Source organism: Trichechus manatus, unplaced genomic scaffold (genome assembly GCF_000243295.1).
Source record: "Trichechus manatus latirostris isolate Lorelei unplaced genomic scaffold, TriManLat1.0 scaffold00050, whole genome shotgun sequence".
Lineage (NCBI taxonomy): Eukaryota > Metazoa > Chordata > Mammalia > Sirenia > Trichechidae > Trichechus > Trichechus manatus.
The window spans coordinates 3,493,152-3,518,174 of NW_004443986.1; the positions used below are offsets into that span (position 1 = coordinate 3,493,152).

The 25,023-nt window shown below is 36.8% G+C and overlaps 1 long non-coding RNA gene across 1 annotated transcript in view; it reads left to right on the forward strand.

Annotated features, from left to right (window-relative positions):
• LOC111820783 (uncharacterized) overlaps positions 1–10,516 on the forward strand; it is a 24,857-nt gene extending 14,341 nt beyond the window's left edge. The window contains exons 2-3 of the long non-coding RNA XR_002824297.1: positions 9,341–9,431; positions 9,818–10,516. This is a non-coding gene — a long non-coding RNA (uncharacterized LOC111820783). The remainder of the gene's footprint in view (positions 1–9,340; positions 9,432–9,817) is intronic.
• Positions 10,517–25,023: the final 14,507 nt, after the last annotated feature.

Genomic DNA, 25,023 nt, shown 5'->3' on the forward strand with positions numbered 1-25,023 from the left:
TCTATTCGTGGGATGGCTCTTATTTCTCTAGGATATATTCCTAGGAGTGGGGTTGCTGGATCATATGGTATTTCCTTTTCTAGCTTTGTAAGGAAGGGCCACATCATTTTCCAAAATGGTTGTATCATTTTGCATTCCTACCAACAGTGTATAAGAGTTCTGATCTCCCTGCAGCCTCTCCAACATTTGTTATTTCCAGTTTTTTTTTTGATTCGTGCCAGTAATGTAGGGGTGAGATGGTATCTCATTGTGGTTTTGATTTGCATTTGTCTAATGGTTAGCGATTGTGAGCATTTCCTCATGTGTCTGTTGGCCACTTGAATGTCTTCTTTAGTGAAGTGTCTGTTCCTTTTTCCATTTTTTAATTGGATTATTTGTCTTTTTGTTGTAGAGGTGTTGGATTTTCTTGTAGATTTTAGAGATTAGAGCTTTGTCTGACTTGTAATGTCCAAAAATTTTTTCAGTCTGTAGGTTCTCTTTTTACTCTTTTGGTGAAGTCTTTTGATGAGTATAAGTATTTAATTTTTAGAAGACCCCAGTTATCTAGCTTATCTTCTGGAATTTGTGTGTTGTTGGTTATGGTGATCCCACTTGTGTCTGAGTAGAATTGTGCACCATAGGGTTTTTAATGGCTAATTTTTCAGAAGTAGATCACTAGACCTTTCTTTAGAGGTGCCTGTGAGTGGACTCAAACCTCCAACCTTTCAGTTAGCAGCCATGCACATTAACAGTTTGCATCATTCAGGAACTCAGTGATGTATGTGAGAACCATAATCTAGAATCTTCTGAAAAAAATTGATAACTATACTTCATGGATGTAGGTATTCTTCTGCTCTGTTTTCACATTTTTCTTGTAATCTTGTTGCAGATTAGTTAGTGACTTTACATCTTGAAAGGCGGAGGGATTTGTGTGGTTGGTAAGTTTGAGAGAAGTTGTTGAGCATGCTCTGCTCAGGCACTTCTTATCTCTTTGGATCTGCCTGCTGATTAAGAGGGTACAGTCTTATCTGCTCTCATCTATACGAATCTGCTACTGAACTAAGAGGCCTATAGGGTTCTAGTGGCTGTGCTAGTGGCTGAATTTGTAAGTTCAGTCCAATTTAGGAGTGTTAGCAAACTCTTTAGCTTCAGATCTTAAGCTATATGTCCTATCAGCTGCATTAGCAATAAAGATGATATTTTGAGTTCCATCTGTCTCATTTTTGCTTCTATTTCTCAATTGATTCCAAAAGGAGAAAGAAGCCTATTCTTTAGTGACCCACAAGAACCCAGAAAAAAAAATATGGTCTACATTTACATAATACAAAAAAAAAATTAAGATATATTAAGTAAGACCTAAAGGAGTTCTGGTGGAACAGTGGTTAAGCGCTTGGTTGCTGACCAAAAGGTGGGTGGTTCAAACCCACCAGCTGCTCCATGGGAGAAAGATGTGGCAGTCTGCTTCTATAAAGATTTACAGCCTTGGAAACCTTATGGGCAGTTCTACTCTGTCCTATAGGGCAGTTTGAGTCAGAATCAGCTGGATGCCAAAAGGTATCAAGACCTAAATAAGAAAAACAATATTTTAAGCATAAAGGAGAAAATACTGAACAATATTTTTATGAACTTGGGATTTGGAAGAATTTTTTAAAAATGAACAAAAACTACATATATAAGAACAAGCCTTATATATTTGACCACATTAAAATGGAAATGTCTGGACCTTAAAGGAACCAACCATGAACAAAGTGCAAAGATAAGCCTCAGACTGAAACAGATATTTGTAGCACATATATATGGTGAAGAACTTTCATAAATCGAAAATAACCCAATAGAAAAAATGTGCAAAGCATAGAAAATCTCATGAGTAGTCAAGAAAATAAAAATTAATTCCACAACTGTTTGCACCACCCAGGGACCCACATGATGAGTAAGATATGCAATACTGGAGGAGAGAGATATGCTTCCCAAGCTGAAACAATGATGACAGCAAAAGGTTGGGAAAGGGGAAGCCCAAAACATACTTTTCCTCCTCACTTGAATGCCTCTTCTTTCTACACTCAGCAGATCTCAGTTATATGCTACCTATTTGAGGAAGCTAAAGTCTTTATTCTCTGTGCTTCATGGAAACTGTTCACATTTCTTCACTGTTTATGGTGTGTTTCTAGAAGCAGAGCCTGCCATAGGGCTTCAGGTCAATGGAGAAAGAAAGAACAGGATAGTGCAAGGGATGGAGCTGAGCAATTATGTGGTCTCAGTTTGAATGTAGCCTCAGCCTGATCCCAAAGAGAGCTCTAGAGTTTGTGTAGCATGCAGAGTTGATCCCACATTGAGGCAAGCTTGTTGACTTTCATATACCCATGTCCCTCATTGGCTATAGGCTGACCCGAGGAAGGGGTCCTAATTTCCTAGATTAGAGGACTTTCATCTGGCTGAGGGTAAGTCTCTAGAGAAGGGCCAGCTGTGAGCTATGAGCAACTAACACTTCCAGAAGCTGCAGGATGGGTACTCTTGTCTGGTAAAGTGGATCTGAGCAAGGCACTACCCAAAACTCTTCTTAGCTACCCTGTAATGACTATACATTTTCCCCAGTCTTCTGCTTTGACCCCATTTTATGTCATGCTGTTGACTTCTGGGCCACTGACTGCTTTTGCTGGGCACTTTCACTTTCAAATCGATCATGATCACCTGGGCACCTCTGCATCTCCTAGTCATTGGTGCTACTGCCTGGCACTATGACCACTTCCACCGAATACCACCAGGCAGTGCTGGCTTCTGCTATTGATTCTGCAGCCTTCTGGGTGCCAAGTTCTATTCAGAGTTAAAGAGAGATAGTCCCTTGCATTTTATTGCATTGTGTTTGGTTAAATGGGTACCAAAAGCAGAGAATATGTGCCCCAATGCTTTCAAGGCAATTCTTTCAGTTGATATTGATGTTGGATGAGTACTGCTCATCCAAATACCACTCAGACTTCTCTCTTCTCCGATGACTAATGCTCTGTACTGGGCCAGTATGACTTTTCCAACTCTCTCCTCCTTTAGGGTGAGCTCCCTCTTAGCTGGTCTCCCAATGCCTTTTGCAAATGGACTTTTAGTGTGGAGCCCTGCTGGCGCAGTGGCACAGCGATTAAGCATTCGTCTGCTAACCAAAAATTTGGCAATTCGAATCCACCAGCTGCTCCTTGGAAACACTATGGGGTGGTTCTACTCCATCCTATAGGGTAGCTATGAGTCGGAATTGACTCAATGGCAACAGGTTTGGTTTTGAGTTTTTTGGTGTCTACCAAAGTGAGTAACTGTAGCTCACTTGACAATTACTCTAGGCCGCTCAGACATATCTGAATTCCAGTAGTGGCACAATCTAGACTTCAGCTGGGAAAGCATATACTGCGGCCCAGTTTCATATGCAGAACTCATATTAGGTAAAAGACTAAATACTTGAATAGTTGAATTTGGAATTAATTCAATATGCAGTGACTAGTATGGAAAAAGCACTCTGTAAGGTTCTGTATAGAATCCCACGATAGACATTTCTAGTATTTTCAACAATGTTAGGGTCTGCTCTTCTTCTAGGCATATGGAAAACACCCAATGAGCTGTGAGTGTAAATGATGTATTTTAGGGTGAGACATTTAATTACCAGTGTCATTTGGGTGGCACAAATTGTTTGCTCTCAGCTGCTAAGTGAAAGGTTGGCAGTTGGAACCCTCCTAGCTGTGCCACAAAAGAAAAGCCTGGCAATCTGCTTCTGTAAATATTACAGCTAAGAAAACCCCACGGAGCTCAGTCCTACTCTGTAACGCATGGGGTCACCATGAGTTGGAATTGACTCGGTGGCAATGTGTAACAGGTCATTTCTGAGCTGCAGCATTTAATTGCAGGTGTGAGAGCACCTCATGCTCTCCTCCTCTGCTGCAGAGCATGGAGGAGGCCTCATGAGCAGATAGTGGAACCAGTGATTGAAGCAGCCTACATCGCATGAAGCACAGTTTCTCTTGAGTCTCTCAGATCCACAGTAGACATTCCATAAATGAAAAAAATGAGAAATAGTCTTTTCCTGAGTAAAGGTGTTGAGATTGGGGTATTGCTTGCTAGTGCAGCATAAATTTAGCCTACGTTCACAATATGTATCCATATAAAACTTTGCTTATGGAATATCATGACTTCTAAGATATTGAGTGTATTTTAATACGTAAAATCCTGAATGCATGGTATCCGTGATGTGACATTTGCTATTTTTCTGAACACATCTGTTATTTAGAAAATACTTAACATAAAACTCAACTGACAGTGAAATTTACTTCTTTCAAATCCAATGGATAAATTCTGTGTCTGTCTTATGTATGTGGATGCCCCTCCCTTTTTAACATCTCAGAAAACAAAACTGCAGCCCTGATTTACAGAATCTCTAACTCCTTTGCTTATGTTAATTTTAAGAAAAATTGTCCTTAATGCATGTTCTGCTCTTAGAAGCAGGACCAACAGTTCATGACCTGTATCTTGTAAACTTTATTTATTTATGAAAGCCATCTTAATAAAGACAGCTACCATAGGTAAGTTCATCTATTCTGAACTTTCTAATATGAAAAATTTATATCATGAAGTATATATGCTAATACATGCTGGAAGAGAACTGATAAATCATCTGCTGAAAAAAATACATGAGATTCCAGAGCCAAAGAGAGCTTACACTGATGGCCAGGGGTATTAGCAATTGTTCTGAATATTTTTTTTCCTCTAGGCACTTAATGATGTCATGTTGAAAACTGATGTTTCTGTTACACAGAGAGAAGACCCTTCATAAGGTTTTTCTATGAAAGATATTTCATTGTTGTAGTAAACAAGTCTATTTGTTTAACACTGGTATTTAGGCCATCTGGCAAACAATCTTCCATAGAAAAACTTAAAAAATTAAACATCCATTTTCATGGCCTTTTTTTATAATTATTATAGGATTTTGATGATTAACTGCTTTATTCTTCAAAAGTACAAAACTAAATACTGAACATCAATCATGTGTTAGGCACTGTGCTCTGCACAGATTGTTTAGTTTAATCCTCAATAATCCTTTAAGTTACATACTATTATTATTTCCATTTTACAAAGGAGAAAGCATAGATAGGCTAAGTAACTTATTCAAGGTCATAAATTCAGTCATTCATCAGACATGAATTAAGCAAATACTTGCCTGGCACTAGGATTACAGAAATGAGTAAGATACGGGCCCAGCCCCTGAGGAACTTAGTGGGAGCGACAGACATGTAAATAACAATTCACTGTGGTGTGAAAGGAACTATATACTCAAATCAAGAACCGTGGTCTGACACAGAGAAAATAACATTTGAGCCTAGAATAAGATTTCATCAGTAGAAAGAGGAAGGTTGCTTGAGAGATCATACCTGCGTGTTCAAAGACAGAGAGGCATGAAAGAGCATGGTGTATTGGGGAATGCTGAGGAGTTTGTGTGGCTGGAATGGAATGTGTGTGGAGCAGAAAGAAAAACTCTTGTTGTCCAATAGGCAAAGCTAATTCAATTAATCTTGGATTTAAATACTTTTATCATTAATTCCTTCCTTTTCTCATTTCCTTTCTTCTTTACTCTTTATATGCTTACTATTTCTACAAAATCTTTGCAGTGATTATATCAAAAAAAATACAATAAGATGATTGAATTGAAAATAGATGAGACAAGACTAATTTTCTAAGAGAAAATAGCAGAGTCAAGGGCTTGAAGAGGTGAGGAGAAAGAGAAAGAGATTTTATTCTATTAATTAGGTCAAACGTAGTGTTAGAATTAACTATCTGGTAAAGCCCTGAGATCCTAGATGATATAGGAAGAAAGATATTGAGCTACACATATAATTTAAAATTCTTATTTGTAAGTATGAAGCCCACTCTTGAGGTTGGAAAATCCCTAAGATTATGTAGAGCATTTGAAATAGACCACAACCCATGGGGAAACCCCTAAAGAAAAGTAGATCTATTTTAGAAGAACAAGGGTTTTCTGAGTTGATGTTAAAAGATTTTAATGTAATTTTTTTAGGCTGAGAGCATAACAGTTTATTTCAGAAGAAAGACAGTGTTCCTGAAAATAAAGTCTAACTAAAAGAAAATTCTAAGTTTGTCCAGAGCATATAGGGCAGTTCAGAAGAGATGCATACCTTTGCTGCAAATGAGAAAATTCCAACACATGAGACATGAGATATTTTTTCTATCAAGGAATAGCAGAACAATGATGAAACAAACATTAAGCTTTTCTAGCCCTTTCTAACAAAACAAGAACCTGCTGTAAAAGTGAGAAGGCCAAAGAAAGAAAGAGAACCACGTATAACACAACAGGTAAAGGCCTGCAGTAACAGTGCAAGTAAATGCTTGTTTCACTTGATTACCATTCAAGAACAAAGCCATTCAGGGAAACATGCTTGACTTAATGGGGCTTCGGGGGGCGGGGGGGTGGTGGTGGTGAAAATGCTATCTTATATGTGGAAATAATAATAAAACATAACATAAAGTTAGAGGCAAAGTTATTGTCTTAGTCATCTAGTGCTGCCATAACAGAAATACCACAAGTGGATGGTTTTAACGAAGAGAAGTTTATTTCCTTACAGTAAAGTAGGCTAAAAGTCCAAATTCTGGGTGTTGGCTCCAGGGGAAGGCTTTCTCTCTCTCGGCCTTCTCATCAGTGTTCCCCCAGACTAGGAGCTTCTCGGCGCAGGGACCCCGGTCCAAAGGACGAGCTCTGCTCCTGGCACTGCTTTCTTGATGGTATAAGGTCCTCCTGTCTCACTGCTCACTTCTGTCTTTTATATCTCAAGAGATTGCGTCAGGACACAATCCAGTGTTGTAGATCAGGTCCTGCCTTACTAACACAACTGCCACCCATCCTCCCTCATTAACATCATAGAGGCAGGTTTACAACATACAGGAAAATCACACAGTACCGGGAATCATGGCCTAGCCAAACTGATACACACATTTTTGGGGGGACATAATTCAAACCCTGACAATTATGAATAGAAATATATATGATGCAAAGAATTTATACCGAGGTCCTAATGCAGGCAATTTCAGGGAAGATAACAGAGATGGAAAAGAGAGAGGAAGTGAAGAGGAAGATATGAGGGATGTAGCAGATGTTATTTTTTTTTCCAAAAATGCCTACAGCAATCTTCCTATCCCGTATGATTGTGTTATAATGAGACTTTGATACTGCTCCCATTGTCCCATTGAGAGATGGGGTCTATGTATTTCCCCCTTTAATCTGGATGGGCTGGTGTCCATGGTGGAAGTGCTTTAATCTGGACAGAACTGTGACTATGGTGAAAGGAATGTCATGTGACTCCTGAGGCTAGATCATAAAAAGCAGCGCAGTTTCCATCTGGTTCTCTTGGGACACTCTGCTTTGGGGTTTTGAGCCACCGTGTAAGATGACTGAGGCTACCATGCTGTGAGGAAACCCGGGCCACATGAAGATGCCACATGCAGGTGTTTTGACTAACAGCTCCAGCTGAGGTTCCTGCTAACAGCCAGTATCAACCATTAGATGTGTGTGACTAAAGATGCTTCCAGATAATTCCTGCTTCCAGCCTTCAAGCTGAGACCTCAGACATCATGGAGAAGAGACAATTGTCCACACTGTTCCCTTTCTACATCACTGACCCACAAAATCCGTGATTGTAATAGAATGGTGGTTTTTTTAGATACCAAGTTTTGGGCAATTTTTTAGGCATCAGTAAATGACCAAAACAAGAAAAAATAACAGATCATTTTTTGTTGTTAAAATTATTGAGACTGAACATTCTTGTACCCAGTCCTTGCTTACCTACACAGTCCTTGTAGCTAGATTATGGATTCTGAATGTATTAAACTTTAGTAAGACTTACCAAACTCCCACCAGCAATGTATAAGAGTTACTTCCAACACTTAGCTTTATCATATTAATACGTTTTACCTGACAAATTTGAGAAAGTACCTCAATGTTATTATAATTTGTATAGTGATATTTAATGCAATGTATTTTTAATGCAGTATATATGAAACATCCTTAGAAAACTAGATAGATAATATACTGCTTATTCATACACGGAAATGTTATATAGCAGTTAAGACAAATGAACTAGATTTATACATATCAATATGATTAATCTCAAAAACATAACATTGAATAAGAAGCAAATTGCAATATATAGCACAATAATATGTATATCTTAAAAAGATGAATGACTACTGTATTGTTTAGTCATTCAGAAAATCTATAGAATGTCTGCCAATTTCCAGGGTCTGTTCTGGGCATTGAAGATACATTGAGAGAAAACATAAATTTAAAAATAAAGATCTTGCCCTTCCAGAGTTTACATGGTTAATAGACACCATTCATGTACAGTAAAAGAACAAAATGTGCTCAGCAATGACACCAGCTTCAGGATGGTGGTTCCATCTTGGAAGTGAGAAATGAAGAAGCCATAGGTAGACGATGGTAATTTAGGGTGTAACTTTATTTATGTCTCTTTTCTTTAAAAAAAAAAATTGATGTAAATATTGCAAACTATTAACATCTGTAAAATATCAGTGGCAATTATATATCATCTTCTGTGCTTTTCAGTTTGAAACACTTCCTAATTTAAAACAAAAAATTAAATCTATTGATAGATACTATTATAATACAGGGGCTGCTCTTCAGCTAATGGGGAAAATACCTATCTCACTAATACGCTGCATACATGGATAAAAATTTAAAATTTATCAGCATGGGTCCTGAACTGAAATAGGCAGAATGGTATATTGGGAAGAGTTTATATACGTTTTGGATCCAGATAAACCTGAATGGAAATTCCATTTCCTCCACTTCCTAGCATCAGTGGGTAAAGTACTTCATCTATGGAAGCCCAGTTTCTGTATCTGAAGACAGTTGTCATAAAACTTAAACTTATCTCTATGAGTTTTGCTTGTATCAGAGATAAAATAGACAAACAGCTAACATTCATTGAATGCCGGTATGTGAGGCACTGTTTTGAGTGCTTTGCACAGATTAATTCTATGATTCTCAAACTGTGCACTGGTGGAAAATTACAGGGAACTCAACTGGCTTGAGGATATTTTAAATGTTTGAGGAAAACATAGTGATGCCTTATATCTGTTGGACGTTGTGTGAACTTCTAGTTCAAGGTTTTTCAATTTCAACATTCGATCTTGCCATATCCTTTACAATGGTGTTATATCTTTGCAAAGCTTGGTTTTCAGCAGTTGCTGAGATAAAAGACAGATTTTTCTCAAATAAATACTACAGTTAGGACATAAATATTAAGTTGTTTGGAAATAACTACTTAATAAGTATAACTATCAGGTGTTTCTTTTGGCCTAGGGACACAGTGGAAAGAATTACTGAGAAACTAAGCGTGAACAAAGAAGGTTTGGGACTTAACCTCATTTAATCTTCTTATCAGCCAATGGAGGTAAGTCTTATTTTTAATCTCCATTTTACAGATGAGACACAGAGAGGTTTACTGTCTTATACACACAGCTAGTGAGAGTAATATGCAGGATTTGAACCTATTCAGTCTGATTTCACAGCCCACACCCACAACCAGTACACTCTTCTGTTTCCATGTGCATAACTGTGTAAACATCAGGACAGTGTCAAATATATTACATTGACGAGAACTGTCCTTAGGAGAAATATAAATTCAATGAAAATATTAGAAGTATGTGACTTCAAGCTGGAACTGGAAGGAACTTTGATAATTGTACAAGGAGAGAGCTAAGAGAGATGAACCTAAGAGACAAATACACTTAGTCACTGAAAGAGTCAGTCTCAGGAGCTATTTCTCCCTGTTTCCAGAGCTCGTATACCTGTGTATAACTGAGGAAGTTCTGCTCAGGAGTGGCCACCGAAGACAGGATATGCAGTTACTTACAATGCCACAAGAGGACGGAGAAACAAACACCTAAATTCGGAGAGCCGTGACTTGGCACGTGTTTTTGTAGCTGATAATAATCAATAGGTTAAAAGTCAGTTTTTTTTTTCCTCTGAACGCAGGGAAATTACAATGTTTATTTCAAGTACTTAGTAGAGCAACTGCTCCCATTAGGCAGTCAAGTAATTCCCATTGACGGGCTCTAATCTGAGCTATCTGTTTCCACTATCTGTAAAACACTTCCTTCCTCTGTGCTCCCACAGCAGATCATAAAATACTCTTCTTGTCTGGCTAGCCCGCCAATCTGGGGCTCATCAAGGGCAGGGCTCATATCTTTTGCCTCAGTATCTCCAATGTAAAGCACAGTACCTAATATGTAGTAGGTGTTCAAAAGATGTTTGCTAGACGAATTTATAATAAATCTTTGTTGGCAGCAAATTATATAAACAATATGACATTGTCATTCATTTAACAAGCCTAAACACACACTTGTTCAGCGTGGATGCTATTCAGTCTGGTAGATACATGCATCTTAAGATATAAGCTAGCAGCCTACAGCTTATATTAGTAGACCTTATATCAATATCAATATTTTCTGCAGAATAAATGGCCAGGAGAGCAAGTTATGAAGAATACAAAGTTCTATGCGAACTTATGATATTTTAAAGATATTTAAGGAATCTATTCTTAAGTCTTAGAAGAAGTACAGCCAGAATACTCCTTAGAAGTGAGGATGGAGAGACTTCTTCTCTCGTACTTTGGACATGTTATTAGGACTGGTCCCTGGAGAAAGACATCATGCTTGGTGAAGTATAGAGTCAGCAAAAAAGAGGAAGAGCCTCAAAGAGATGGAATGACACAGTGACTGCAACAAAGGGCTTAAACATAGCAACAATTGTGAGGATGGCACAGGACTGGGCAGTGTTTCGTTCTGTCTTACATAGGGTCACTATGAGTTGGAACCAACTTGACGGCACCTAACAACAACACTCATAAGTAGAAATACAGAGAAATTGCAGTTAAATTTATGGCACTCGCCAACTATTATTAAAAAAAACAAACAAACCATTTCTGTTGAGTCGATTCTGACTCATAGCAACCCTATAGGACAGAGTAGACCTGCCCCATAGGGTTTCCAAGGAGCAACTGGTGGATTCGAACTGCTGACCTTTTGGTTAGCAGCCAAGTTTTTAACCAGCCAAGTTTTTAACCACTATGCCACTGTGCTCTAAAATAGCATGTCATAACTCCAAGGGGAATTCTTTGTTTCTTTTGGTATACGGTATAATTACTGGTAGTCATTAGCCCTCTCCTTTAGCCTCTTAGTCATAGAATTTTGCTAGCATGATCTTACAGATGTCCTCATCTTTGCCCCTCTTCCTCAGTGCCATCGGTTCCATTCCTAGTACAGGCCTCCAACACCTCACAACTGCATAATTTTATCACCTGCCTAACTGAACACTTCAACTTCAGGCTTTGCACCGTTGAATTCTGGGCACTACTGTCAGAACAATTTTCCTCATACTCTTTGATTTCCCTGGTCTGCTGGGGCAGAGCTGACCAACTGATCACCACATCTACACCTCCTCTTTCTGGGACACAGCCAGAAGCTAGACTGCATTCCCCAGCCTCCCTTGCAGTGAGACGCGGCCAGGACACTGGATTCTAGCCAGTGGAATATGAATAGAAGTGATATGTGCTGTTTCCAAGCTTGGCCCAGGAAATCTTCCTGCATATAATGCTCTGCATTCTTGATTCTTGGCCGTACAACTTGAAGCAGATGAGTCCCAAACTGTTGAAAGCCTCAGGCTGAGGATGGCGGAGCCACAAGACCCTGGGTCTCTGAATCACTGCTTGGAGGAGAGAGGTCCCAACCAGAAACAACTGGTTCGAACTTTACGTAAGCAATAAATAAATATCTATTATGGTTAAGCAGCTGAGAGTATGGGGTTTATTTTTACCCCAATTATACATCTGCTCATTAGTCTAAAATAACTTTCTCTTTTCTACAAACTAAAACAAGAAAAGAGAGAGCTGTAAATGGAGGATGGTTTAACTGATATTCAATTTCATATCTGGTTAATCTACTTTCCACACTGTGTCCTGAGTCAGATGATCTATTTTATATCCTCCCAGAGCATAATGAAAATGCCATATCCAATGATGCAAGACAACAAACAGCTCCCTTCACACATTTCCAAGAGATGCTGGTGTACGTTTCTTCAAGACAATTTAAATGCACTCTGTGGGGGAAGAAAGTACATTTCTTTAATTCTCTTCGTTTAGGCAGAAAGACACATTTTCAGCCAAAACAATTCCTTGGTGTTAAACAGAAGATAATCAAACATTTCCAGGAATACATTGCAATGCCTTCTTGTACATCCTTTATCAGCTGTTACATCACCTTAAATACTACAAAAATCAACATTGAAAGAGTCACATGAAATTGCATCAAGGTGATGGATTCTAGGGTGCTAGGAGACAGGAACTACACCTCTCAGTGTTGCTACCATACGCAACCTTCCACAAACCCATAGATAATTCCAGGGTAACCTAAATTCTGTGCGTTACCACTGATACTGGCGTTAATGCCAGGATTGCAGTTATAGCGCGTATATGGAAAGAGCTAAGATATAAATAGCTATGACCATAAAACTTTCTGATGCTAAAACAGAAAGAATAAAGCCTAGAAAATTTCAAACAGGCAACATTGGGACACAAATACCTTAATTCAATTAAATCCAAGCTTCAGCTCTTTTGGTCTAGTCTTTGGCTCTTTGTTTCCTTAAAACTACTGACCTTCCCATATTTGGCCATGAACTACGGCTGAACTTCCACCTACTCAAAATTGCTTTTCTTTCTCTGCTTTGATGCATGGTCTAACTCCACATGTCCAATAAATGATTTCCACCACCTTCCTCTTTGGTATTTCCAACTTCTGCTTGTGCTTAGAAACTTCTGAAATACTACTATCAGATCAGATATGGCGTCTGTTGAATCAGTTATAACTAAGCCAAATGTGAAGGCTACTATCAATGGAGTAAGTGAATCAGGAAATGCTGAATGACTACTGTGTGCCTAGGACCATGTTAGACATGGTGAAGCTCTAAGACCAGTTGCTGAACTCACGGATCTTGAAATCTTGTTAGGAAGATAGACTAACAAACAAATACAAGAAAAGCAAGACTGCATAGTCATGAGCTCACTGGTGCAGCCTTGAGTTGTCATATTACTGAGGTTCAGAGGAAGAGGAATAACGGGGTTGGAAACTGTTAGAAAAGGTGTAACAGTGTGAATCAGACATAAGCTGGGTAGTGAAGAAAGGGTGGTATTCTTAAAGCATATAAGAAGTAAGAATTTTTCTGTCACTTCCCAGCCACCACTAAATATTTTCCGTTATTTTTAAACTTTAATTTATGGTTTCTAATATTGCTTTAAAAATACGGGTCTTTCCTAGTTTGGTCGACAATATCAAGCTCAAATAAGAAGTTATTAAGCCCCTAGAATGGGCCTAAACTATGGAAATTTGAACAACATCTAGAAGAATTCGAAAGTCTGGAAAACATGTTGCCTTAAAGTGAATAAAAGATGGTTCCAAGATTTGTAGCCTGGGAAGGATGATGGTAAAAGTGACAGAAACAGGATAAACAGAAAAAAAAAAATGGGAGAAAAAATAATTATTTGTTTGTGGAAAAATGGCTATTGAAGTATATCTAACTGTAGATATTTGGCAGCCGTTGGAAGCATAGATCTGGGACACATCAAGAGTTAGGACTGGTAATATCAATTTAATAGGCATATTAATTCCATTGAAGGTTTGTGCTGGATAGGTTTATTGTGATTTTAATCTCTCATTTCCTATCCTCTACCTACCTGTGTCCAATCAATTTCATCTTTTGCAATTTTAATTTTTTTCTTTTCTAAAATACTATGTTACACTTCTATAGCTATATGTGAAATGAGGGGTTAGGATCAGGGAGAAAAAGAGGCAGAGGTTTCTATTTATCTCTACTACTTTTCCAAGTATCAGAAACGTAACAGGGAGAAAAGGATGCCTTCTGAAGTACTTGAATGACAAGCCACCTGATGGATTATTGTGCAAAGAAAAGCCTATTGGTAACGTGAGCTATGTCTCTGTTAAATTGTGCCTGTGCTTGACACTTTCTGCTGCTACTGTTACACTACAGCTAGCTCAACATCCAATATTCCCCTAGGAACTATGTTAGAATCTCCTAAAAGCATTCTCTGATGATACAGTCAGCTCTGGCAAAGACATCTGAGCTTTAATCAAGTAACATATGAAGGGGAAAAAAATTTCTGGTATCCTGTTTAATAGACAAGGGTAGTATATACATCTCTTCAAATGTGCTTTAGATGACACTGAGTAGAGTTAGACAGATTTATAACAAGATGGGATAGGTATGGAGAACTCCTTAGCCCATTCTTTTATGTCTCAGTGGGGATCTTTATATAGTAAAATGTGAGGTTATGGGCTCAGTTAAATCATTTTTAGAACATAACTGTGTCATGCTATTTCAGAGCACCTCATCATTTAGAAAAAAATATTTGTTTTAATACTTGCTGATACAAATTTAATTTACTTTGGCCCTCAAGGGTTATGTTAAGTGTAATTACACAATTCTTCGTGCTTGCCCCACAAAACCTCCAATAGAAACCAATCAATCCAGATTTTCATTATTCTTCTTAACACTGAGCAGAGAAGTTCAAATTAAAAGTGATGACATCTTTCTATGAACTCACAGCTGTGTTGGATTTGTTTATCTGAGTAGGCATATGTGGTGAAAACAGTATGTCATTGTGGGGTTTCCTGAGTAGAGGGCTGTAACTCATTGTGCAGAACAAGGAGTGTGTGGTGCATTTGGAGCTTTTACCCTGTTGCGTTGTCATTTACATAATTTTGGTCATGGCTTTTTCCTTTCCAAGGTGTCAGAAGTTACTTCTTGCCTTGGTTAGTTCAAGAATAAAGCAGATTTGAGTCCACATGCCTTTTATTTCTTTTTCCCTTGCTATATATTACTAACCAGTCTCATGAAAAATTCAAAGTTGCAAATTCAGCATCTCCTATGCTTCAATCCACAACTCCTTAGAGAGTTCTTAACATTGCCACCTTACAACAAAAAAAATATATCACAAGCAGAATAACTAAAGGCACAAGCGAGTAAGCCTTAGACATTTAAAAACTGATGGCAATCTACTTTAGGATCAAACTATAAGGATGGTGGACTACGTCTAAATTTCTTCATGCTTGATCTTGTGTTGATGATAGCATAGTATAAACGACAAAGATGGTAATCCAAATTAGAACGTCCATCTTCTCTTCTCTAATCCAAACTATAATCTCTGTATCTCTATACGTCACCTTGAAGACTAAGGGGCATCTGGCCCAAGCCATGGTGTTTTTAATCGCCCCATATGCATGCAAAAGCTGGGCAATGTATAAGGTAGACCAAAGAAGATTTGATGCCTTTGAATTGTGGTGTTGGCGAAGAATATTGAATATGCCGTGGACTGCCAGAAGAACGAACAAATTTGTCTTGGAAGAAGTAAAACCAGAATGCTCCTTGGAAGCAAGGATGGAGAGACTAAGTCTCACATATTTTGGACATATTATCAGGAGGGATCAATCCCTGGAGGAGGACATCATGCTTGGTAAAGTGGAGGGTCAGCCAAAAAGAGGAAACCCCTCAGTGAGATGGATTGACACAATGGCTGCAACAATGGGCTCAAGCATGGCAATGACTGGGAGGACGGCACAGGTCCGGACAGTGTTTCCTTCTGCTGCACATAGGGCGGCTGTGAGTCGGAGAGACTCAACGGCACCTAACAACAACAACGACATATGACACACAATATACTTGTATATGTATTTGATAACTTACTAAAATAATTATTCTAGATTCTTGCTAGTATTTTCAGGGCACCTTAAAATATAGTCCAGTGAGATCCTTGCTGACCTTCTGAACTATCTAACTGTAAGGTAATTAATTTGTGTTGTGTTATACCACATTTGTGGGAATTTGTTACATAAGCAATAGAAAACCAATGCATGTGTGTGTAGATAAAACTCCACATTTTGGTTAAGTATACTGCAGTGGTTATATTTTGAAGAATGCAGGTATTTTGGAGGTCCACCCCTTGGCCCACATCCAGTTGTAACTTCTTCAGGGGCTGTACACCAGAAAATTAACAATGACACTGAAACCTGTTCACAAGTTGTTATTGTTAGCTGCTATTAAGTTGGCCCCCGATTCATGCTGACCCCATGTGTTATAGAGTAGAACTGCTCCTTAGAGTTTTCTTGATGTCATCTTTATGAAAGTTCACTAGGCCTTTCTTCTGTGGAGCTGCTGGGTGAGTTCAGACTGTCAACCTTTATGTTAGCAGCCCATCACAAACCACTTGCCCCACCCAGCCTCATTTGTTGATGAGAAGGAGGGACATTATGGTATTCTTTCTCTCACTCCATTAAAAAAAAAAGTTAGACATTTCAAGTTTATTACTCCTCCAGTCCCTCTAGCTCTCCAATCATAGCATAAAGAAATGTTAATAAATATAGGACTTTAAAAGTCAACTTTGACTTTCTGGAGCCATTGAAGCTGGATGAACCCCCAAAGTTATTGCCCTGAGATAATCTTTAAACTTTAAACCAAAAAGATCCCCTGAAGTCTTCTTTAAACCAAGCAATAGGATAGCGTAATACGATAAGAATGTCTGCCTTGAGCATCATGCTCTTTCAGGGAAGTATCTATTTGGGTCCAGTTGACAACAGCAACTCAAAAGGTTATATCAGAAGCTTAGGGGGCAATGTATTTATGTTAATGAAAGAGGAACAATTTGGAAAAGGAAGATGAAAATGCTTGCATAACTTGAAGAATATAATCAAGGTCACTGAATGGTACATGTAGAAATTGTTGAGTTGGTGTATGTGTTGCTGTGAGTATTTCGACAGCAACAAAAAACAAAATTATATAAAAAAATTTACTTAAAACCTCAAAACTAATGTTATCCCATATGTATGTTTATGTAATGTTAAATGCATACTTTACATGCATTATTTTTTAATCTTCTTGCTTTTAAATGTCTTTTCACCTAGCCTTTTTCAGAAAACCTCCCTTAGTGCTTTCTATTCTTCAAAGTACACCTCATGGTTAATATATAGATTTACTAATGTTCTAAGGAAAATGCAAAATTTTAAGAGTTGAAAACTTAGTCCTTTTAAAAGAAATATTCTTATGGTTAATTTTTCAACTATCAACAAAGCAAAACAAAAAAAATTTACTTCTACAAGCGTTGGTTTACACAACTCTGTTCTTTTAATCCCTTTATTTCTTACTGCTTTTAAATTAATGGTTACTTACTGCTTTCCTTTTAATAGTTCACATTTTTTTATTATCTGTAATTTCTGGTTAATTCTCTCCCACGTTGGGCCATCAGTTTATTCTGTCACCTGCTTTATTTCTCTGCACATTAAAAAACTACACCTGGAGTACTTTTGCTGAATATTTACATAAAATTTTATTTTCTTTTTTTATTCCTATTATCAGAAAAAAATCTAATATATACTCTCCATTTTTAAGAATATAGGTTTTCAACTTGCATTGAGAAGCATGGCATAAACAAAGCACGTAAGAATGTATCAGCATGATTGTTTTTTTCTTTTTAACACTCTACCTTCCTTATTCTCCTCTCTTTTCACATACCTCATAAGCATTAATAATTCATAATCATTACATATAAACAAAGGGAAATCTTTTTAAGAATATACCTATCAATATTTTTATGAGTATAGCTATCAATATTTAAGTGTATTAGAGAAAACTAGGAGTGCAAACACCGCATAAATGGCAGTATACCTAATTATGAGGTGATTGAAGTGAAAACAAAATTATTAATTACAGTTGATAGTATATGTTCACCTGAAATGTGGAACAATTAATGTTCCTTTATTCCTTGATTTCAGCAGAATATTTCCACCAAGATCAAGAGCTAAAAGAACATTAATTGTTCCACATTTCAGGTGAACATATATTATCAACTGTGTTTAATAAGACAGGATTCTTTACATAGACTATTTTACAATCTACAAGGGAGAGTAACAAGTACAAGCATAAGTATAATTCAAGACAAAATATGATCACTGTCATAAAATAACTATAAAGGCTTTCGAGGGCTTCAAAAGACGGAGAAAGATTGTGTCTGATTGGGGTAACCAGGATAGGCTTTAAGGAGGAGGGAGCATTTGGGTTGGACTTGAAGAACTGGTAAGAATTTAACAAGAAGAGGGAAAGAATGATCAAAGCTAGAGGAAGGAGAGCGTAGTGTATATTTAAGAAACAGCAAGTAATCTAGCATAGGTTTTGAGTAGGGTAGGAATGAGTGAGAAAAATGAAAAATTTGGCTAGGGTTACATTTTTTTAAAAAGTTCTAAAAGGCAGGCAAATATATTTTACTTAATTCATTTGAAAATAAGAAGACATTGAAGCTTTTGAGTAGAAGATCATTTTAGCAAAATATGTAAGGCAGATTAGAAGAAATATTGAAAGATATAATGAGAATTAAGAGGTTATTTTAGTTGTCTCTCTCACTCTGGATTTCGTAAAAATAGTCTTTAGAGCTAATTATGAGGCCAATGACTGAGGCCAACCTCTGAGATTATGATTCAGCCCCTAAGCAGTGGGGCCCAGGAATCTCTGTTTTTAACAAGTTCCCCGGGTGATTCTATCTACATGAAAGTTTTGAATGTCTAAGTGACAGGTGAGAGTCTCACCTTGAATGTGAGGCTGAAGTGGCTAATAGGGTATGAACGAGACAGATGAATGTGGCACCCTGCCTTCAAAACCTGAATTTTTATGGATGATTCAGTTTCAGTTCTAAGGCCTGCTTAATTAATTGAAGCATCAGAAACAATGATGGCTTCTTGAGCCATGTAATACTAATTCTCAGAATTACTTCCTGAAGGTGACTGTGAAACTGAGCACTACCTTGATCAAAGTACATGGTTTGTGGTTGGAACTACCAAGTTGGAACTCAGTTGAGAGACTTACAGAGTCATCATTACTTCTTATCGTCTTAATTTCTCAAAAGTATGTCAGAGTTGCTGAGAGAATTTACAGGGCGGGAAAAGAGGAGGTGAGATTAAGTTCTTCCAAGACAGGGATATTAATTAATTCATCTCTTCTACAAGTGTCAATGTTTGTGGAACAAATGAATGAATACGTAGAAAAATAAGAAGTAAATTATATTAATTTTTGAAGAAGGTTTGTAGGACTATAGCACAAATGACATCAGGAACTACCTACTAATGTCCTAATAACAAAGATCTTTAGTCATTATAAAATAATGTTTTAGGAAGCCCCTATTACTTTCTACCACATGTGGAAACAAAAGTAAGATGACTATCAAAAAGAAATTACCTTTTAGCATTTCTTATGGGGGCCTATGCCTTGTATTCCCAGAACACTTCCTCTTAGAGTTTTCTACTCAGTAACTGCCAGCAACAGAGAGGATGTTCCAGATTAAGGCATTCCTTACGGGGAGGTCTCTTTGAATGCCTCTTTGGGTTAATATACATTTCTATTATATTACTAGATTTTCCTCCTTATCCGTGGAAAATCTAGCAAATAAGAATATGAAGCTCAGAAGAGAGCTTCAAGGAGAAAACTAGTGCTACAGAGCAAAAGTTTGCTTCTAATAAATGTAGTTGTGAATAAACTGTATGTACAGTATTTATAAATACTCTGCACTTAATGGAAAAAAAGTTTTGAGTGCTGATAAGAATCTGTCTGGCTGAAGAATGTTAAATTATAGAAAACAGCTGATTTTCTGGGCCGTTTACTAGAATATAATTAGTTTAAAATATAATCAATCATCATTAAACATTTTTGTAGCAGTAGGAATGCTTTTAGTTCAATAGCTACTGAAATAATTTCTTATGTGGGAAGGACAAGAGGTCAGTAATAAAGAACATAGCATTATTTTTAAATGATATCCATATAGTATTATTTCCAGTATGTTTGACTTCTGGGCTTTGTCACTTAGGAGAGACGTATGTTTCATATGATTTTGACTAACTGGTATTTCAGTTTCTAAACTATTAAGTAGTGTGTATTTTTTAAATGGAAAAATTCAAGTAGGAATCTTGTAGGTGTTTCAGTTATAGCAAAAGCAATATAATTTCTTTTTGTCACTACAGGATATTAAAATTATTATTCTCGTGTGATTTGAAGTAGATACTATTATTTCATTTGACTTTTACTAAGATTATAAAAATGACAGTGGTCTACTCCACAAGAGATTTGCCTACCCTACCAGTGAACAAAGGCATTTCTAGCCAAGATATCATGGCATACATTTCATTGCACACTGTAAACAGCTATTGAATGGAAACAATGAGTCCACTGACACAGACAAAGCAGCTATTGTCCGAGGGGCCCTGAGTTGTCCTCATGTCATAGTAAATATAGTTACTAATTTCAGTCATAACCATATGGCATTTTAGAAATCCTAGTAGCTAACTCCAATATATAGAAATATATAATTGATGATGATCATAAATAAAACTGAGATTTAAATTCCACATTAACTGGCATGATCAGTTTTACCTTCTAGTAATAATTATATAGTGGACCAGAAATTACATATTATATGGTCTTCTTTATGAATTTAGGCAGCTTTAAAAATTACTCATTGCCTGCCTTTTTACCAATATTCAATTATCATTGCTAATTCCATGTAAGAGTAATTTTAGATGCAAAACTATTTCAGATTGGACTATTAATTTTATTTTTCCCTCTGGGGGGTTTCCAATATTGATGTTATGTGCTCAGGCTCTTGAAAATTACAATTAAAGACATATTCTATCTGGAAACTAAATAGGTGTGCATGATTCTTTTTTTGAGAGAACCATATTTACCATATGTTTGTCTTTCAAGCGTACACTAAACCATTGTGTGTATATAATACATATTTAACAAGAAAAGAATATAAATGTATTTATTTATTTGATTTGTTTAGAAATGCACCCAGGACTCCCTGGAATTTTGGAAGACAGACAAAATGAATATAAGCATAAAATTAGATTAAATACAGCAACTAACTGCAGGCTGCAGTCCTGTCACTAGAGCCAAAAAGACAAAAAAAAAAAAAAAAAAAAAGAAGTGGGAACAGGGATAAAAATTTAAACAAGAAATTAAAAACTCTCTTCAAATAGTCAATTTACTGAGTAATAACTTATATTTGACTTTTAAATGTTTGTTTTTCCAGAAACTTTTTAATGGCAATTGAGTTTTTTGTCATTTATTAATTTGGAAATATTCAGACATTCAGATTCTAGGCAATCCTACAGGTAAATGACTCGATGTACTGTGAGAAGGGTTAAATTCGTGGCACTTCCTGTCTAAAACAAGAAAAACTGTAAATTCTAAAAGAAAGATAATTCTTTAAGCCACTTCTGCTGAACTGAATTTTCATATTAATTTTATGGGGAAGTACCAAAATACTATATATGGAACTGTTCCAAGTTTTAAGAGAAAAGCCATTGGTTGTTTAAAACATGGGTGGAGATTTCTAGTTTATATTGATATTTGTTTGTGGAATGTCAAAATAATATTAAATTTTATAGGGAGAAATGAAAAAGAGCTACTGGCATTTTAGGATACATTTACATATCAGATTTTATGATTTTATTCCCTAAGAGTCATTCATTCAATCATTTCATCATTCATTCATCACTTATTTAAATACTCATTCAATGCTTAATATGTGCTAAACTCAGGAGGTTCAAAGAGCCAGTTCTTGGCTTAGTGGGTATTAATGCAGTGCTGCTTTGTGCTTCAATGCTTTGTAGAGTTATGAGTGAAAATAGGTCCTTCTGTTTGTACTTTCAGCTTCATCTCGCCTAAGATGCGGATGTGAATCTAGGCTCGGAGCAAGGCTAACTCACAGATACCAGGATGCACTCACAAATGAGACTTGATATTGGGCCAATTTCCCTGTCTAACACACCCTTCTATTAGAAGGAAAATACTTCTGATCTACTAATATCAACAAGTAAATTGTAATAAAATGATCAAGCAAATTGATTGCTAGCTGTCCTATCAGGGTGCCTGCAGCACATGCTCAGAATCAGCAAACCTTAGGCAAAGCTGAGGCTCCAAGAGAGTTCTCTGTGAAATTTAGATAGATTTCAGGTCAGGAAGTATCTCCTCTGCCAAGCCAAGGGATTTGCATTTTGTCATACAGGGAATAAGAACATGTTCATTACAAGGATAGATGGAAGATTAGAAGTTTGGATGGATGATTAGATCAGTACTTGGGTGAATAAACTGTTGAAAATTTATTATAGAAATGTAACACTAAATATGCTGCCTCTCCTGGAAAATTTAAAATTGGCTAAGCCATTGAGCTTCCAATAATAGAGCTTTATTCAAAGCTAAGATTCACAATGTTATCAGCTGCTCACTTCTTCTAAAACAATGTTTTGAACAATGTTTGTTTGGGTGTAGGACAGTGTTTCACAAGAGTTCCAAAGAAGTCACACGGACCAGAAGTGCAATCAATTAATGACGGGAAAAACAGCTTATCAGAAAAATCTTCCTCTTCATTATCATCCTCATGAATTTCATTTTCTAGCTCCCTCATATCCCATGAACATGTTGTTATTATCCTTTTGCAATCTTTCTCCTTCTGGGGAAAAAAAAAAAAAAACAAGACATGCAGCTTTATCCTTCCACATTGATACTCTGAGGAAAATTCTTTGCATGTTCATGGGGTGGATTCGAATAAAAATCTTTGAGGCCCAAGCACATTTTTCCTTTTCATTGAAAACAAACTTTTTTTCCCCCACATAAACCTATCTCATAAGATAGCACTAAACATTATAGTGTTCACACACACAAATTTTACTTGGCCACATGTGAATAGGGCATGGAATTAAATAATCAGAATTCACCATAGTGATGGTAACTGCTTATTTTTGCAGAAACAAAATAAAAATGCTACTCATTTCTCCTTCTTAGAATTCAGTCACAGGTAAGTACCTTTTGGGTATGCTAGATGCTATGAGTCATGCCACCATCTTCAGCCCTGGGAAATTGCCCTCTCTCATTTATCTGCACCCCCCTCCCTCAACCAAACACAATGTAGACTGACAGAGAAGAGCCTCAGTTTAAACAGCTGTGGAGTTGCCTTAAATTATTGCTTTCAAACCCACTATCTTTTTTGCAAAGATAGAACACTTCATGAATTCAAGATCACCATAATTTAGATACAGATACCCAAAGGCCTTTTTTCCAGCAGGTTCATGTAGTGGTTTTTTTATGTCTCAAAATCCCAAATCGAAACTGTTGTATGATTGCCTTGAGACCTGGAGACCAAGATACTAAGATGATCATACTATCTCATCAAAACAGACTGAGAATACTTTTATAACTCACTCTGATCTTGGTTGCAAGAGGATCTCGGAAGATGATTAAGCTTTAGAAAGTGGAAGTGACACTTCGATATTTAGATGTGGTATTAATTGTATCAATTATGTTATGAGAATATTTCTTTAGAAATTATCACTTATATTTTGTGCTCATTTTTTCCCATCATATTTCCCTAAAATCGAGGTACTTAGGTTAGAAGTGGTTTCTTTTTTGTTTCTTCTTCTTTTAAATATGTTTATATGCTTCACAGGAACTCTGGTGGCGCAGTGGTTAAAGATTGACTGCTAACTTAAAGGATGGCGGTTCTAACCTGCCAGCCACTCCGTGGGAGAAAGATGTGGCAGTCTGCTTCTGTAAAGATTTACAGCTTGGAAACTCTTTGGGGGCAGTTCTGCTCCATCTTACAGGGTCACTATGAGTCAGAATCAACTCAACGGCAGTGGGTTTGAATATGTACTTCGCAGTCAAAGGTTTCAGCAGAACAATAACTGTGGGGAAAAATAAAAAAACTCAAGTGTAACAAAAGCCAGGAAGAATAATCTTTTGTTTTCTTAGCTATATTCCTATAATTCGACCCCTCATCACCTGCCCACCTCCCACCCCTATACACTAAGGCCTATCAGAAAAAAGCTTTGAAATATGTAAATTCAATAAGAGATAGTCCATCCTTTAAAGCAGTCACTCCCAAGGGAGCAATATAGACCCCCCCAACCAAGGTAGGGGGTAATTGTTCTTCAAGGGCAAAATCTTAGATATTAAAATGGTTTGTGACCCTTTCAACAATTTATGTACTGCTTATCTGTGCAGATATAAACAGATGTACAGGGTATCTGAAGCATTAAAATTGTGGGAGGGAGGGAGATTAGGAGAAAAAAATCTAAAAAGTCTCCTTGGGGCAATAATTTTTTTTTTTTTTAAAGGTGAAAAGCACTACTTTAAAGACTATAGTCTTCTATTCTGTTCTAAAATTACATACTTGTGTAGAAATACTCCCTTCCCCAGCTTTCTCTCTCTTTAAAATAAGCAAGAAGTGTTTGTTATAGCTCCAAACCTAAACCAGGAAGAAATATTTTAGCTTTTTTTCAGTTTTCCTAATACTGTGTTTGTATGTTGTTATTTTAATACCAGCTATTGAGGTGTGATGTTTTTCCACTACCTACAAGCATATTTTAGCAATGCTTTCCTCTTTGCTAAACTAAGTAGGAATTAGGAAACAACCCATTTTATATTGTTTGATTGTTAAACATCCTGTTGACTCATCTCTTTGATAACTGAATCCTCTTTATCATTAACATTACACCATTCTTTCATCCTAAAACTTTTCTTTTCATTTGTCCATTTCATAAACATCGCTGGCTATACAATCAGGATTCTCTTGAGGAATTAGTTCCCTGGGGTGAAGATTTCTTTTTTATGCAGATCACATTTTTTTTTTACAGTATCTTTGGTATTTTTCATTTATTTTGACTAGGATTTATGACAATATATTTTAATCCTTGTTCCTCAGATATATATATCTGAATTATATATCTGATAAATTAATGTGTCTATAGAAAGATATTTACCTGTGTTTTATTGGCTACAAAAAGGCATTCAACTGTGTGGATCATAACAAATTATGGATAACATTGCAAAGAATGGGAATTCCAGAACACTTAATTGTGCTCATGAGGAACCTGTAC